Source organism: Somniosus microcephalus, chromosome 27, assembly GCF_052327205.1.
Source record: "Somniosus microcephalus isolate GS21.2 chromosome 27, FLI_Smic_1.0, whole genome shotgun sequence".
In the NCBI taxonomy this organism is placed as follows: Eukaryota; Metazoa; Chordata; class Chondrichthyes; order Squaliformes; family Somniosidae; genus Somniosus; species Somniosus microcephalus.
Window position 1 is genome coordinate 28,989,807 of NC_141013.1, and position 2,236 is coordinate 28,992,042.

General features: G+C 44.1%; 1 pseudogene; it reads left to right on the forward strand.

Moving 5' to 3' along the window:
* Positions 1-1,007: 1,007 nt before the first annotated feature.
* LOC147100104 (BEN domain-containing protein 7 pseudogene) lies at positions 1,008-1,848 on the forward strand (annotated as a pseudogene).
* The last annotated feature ends 388 nt before the right edge of the window (positions 1,849-2,236 follow it).

A 2,236-nucleotide genomic window follows, 5' to 3' on the forward strand; every position in this document is an offset into this window, starting at 1 on the left:
CGATGTCTGAAAGTATGTATTAACTGGAATTGTGGTCAGTGCTGTTGTTTAGACAAACGTGACAGCCAATCTGCGTACGACAAGATCACATAAACAGCAATGGGATGAATGACCAGTTAATCTGTTTTAGTAATGTTGACTGGATAGCTGTTTGCCAGGGCACAAGGAGAATTCCACACGATATGCCATGGGTTCTTTTATATCCATCTGACATGCAGGCAGGGCTTCAGTTTAATATCTCGTCCTGAAAGATGGCACCTCCAGCAAAGGTACCTCCAGTCTTTGGCTTTCCAACTGTCTGGGATAAGACACTTATTAAATAACAAGGTTAATACTGTAAGGATACATCAGCCATTGACACATGGTAGAGAAAAACTGAAGGAAGGACCAGAGGCTCCAGATTTAGCGTGGCTTCAACGTAACACAAGCCAGTCCAATGCCCGTCATGATGGGCCTCATTCATCCCAGAGTATTGTCTGGAAAGATACCCAGGTTCAAACACAGGGCACCTCTGTTTCAGGAGGGTCTAGTGGTGAAAGGCTCCAGATCATCTAAACCAGTCATAAATGCAAATACTGAAAGAATCCAAGGCATGTTGGAAAACAATGGAGAGATGCCATATTCTACATTGGGTTCTAACTGTTGTATGTATAGTTGTCAGCTAACATTGCTAGCCATACTGCAGGAGCTTCAAACTATGCAGGGGCAGCACGGTGGCATAGTGGTTAGCACTGTTGCCTCACAGCGCCAGGGACCCGGGTTCGAATCCGGCCTCGGGTGACTGTGCAAACTCCACACAGACATTCTCCCCGTGTTTACGTGGGTTTCCTCCGGGTGCTCCGGTTTCCTCCCACAGTCCAAAGATGTGCGGGTTAGGTTGATTGGCTATGATAAATTGACCCTTAGTGTTAGGGGGATTAAATACGTGGGGTTACAAGGATAGGGTGGGATATGTGGTGGTGTAGGGGTTACGGGGATCGGGTGGGATATGTGTCGGTGCAGGCTCGATGGGCCGAAATGGCCTCTATCTGCACTGTGGGGTTTCTGTGGTGGTTTCTGTGATACAAGCACAAACAGATCCTCAGAGCACTCTACACATTCCTCCATCCCACATTAATACTTTTCGTTCAAGTTTACTACGGAATAAAAATCATTTAAAAAAAAAAGACTGAGCCACAGGATCGGGCCTGCGACAGCTCAACAAAATCAGAAAATTCACAATCAGAACATCAGCTTACCACAGACTGAGAAGAACCACGCATTATCATCGGCGAGATTGACCACAGAAATGAATCCAAGGCAGGCCCCACCAAATCGGGTAGAGGTTTGTATTTCTGAACTGGATAGCCTACAAAGCAGTGCCCTTGTGGAGCCACGAGTCCAGCTTGCAGAAAGCTATGACGTGTTTATCCCCAAGTCTCAACTGGAGTCCATATTACTAAATTACTCGCGTTAAGCAAGTCTGCTTTTTTGGAAACACGTCTCTGCTTTTTTGATGACCGGACTCTGGCTAATTCTCTTCCAAATGGGAAGAGAAAAAAGAGGAGCCAATGATAACAGAAAGGGTCTTGATGAAAACATTGCGGGAGCAATAAAAGTTTTCACAGAACAATATTGCACATTAAATCAGATTGACAGACTTCCTGGACCAAAGGATTGGATACAGATTCTCCAAGATCAAATTAACCATCAAGAAAGCACTTAAAAAGAGGTTCTGTCCTGGAATCATTTGAATCTAGTGGGAACATGGGGAGCAGTTTTATGCTAAATACAGGGGGGATCACCAATGCAGCCAGCTCCAGCCACATATGGGATACTTCCGAACCAGTCCGTACAGTTCAAATGTGATGTTTGGACAGCTGTTTTTTCTAACGGAACACAATCCTTGTAGTGGTTGGATCGAAGACAGTCCTTTACTAATTCATATTTATTTTCTCTCAAGGCATCCACAAAATCAGTTGTGATGTTCCTTTATAAATCTTTTATTCATTTAACATTCAAAGTTAACTATAATAATTTTTCTTATAAATCTGTATATGTTTTTTGCTTGACCTAACCATCTTATGCTGTTGCCAAATGTACTGTAAAGAAGTTACGTAGGATATAAGGCACAGAAACAGGCCATTCGGCCCAACCAGTCCATGCCGGCGTTTATGCTCCACTCGCGCCTCCTCCCGTCTTTCCTCATCTAAATCTATCAGCATAACCCTCGATTCCCTTCTCCCTCATATGCTTG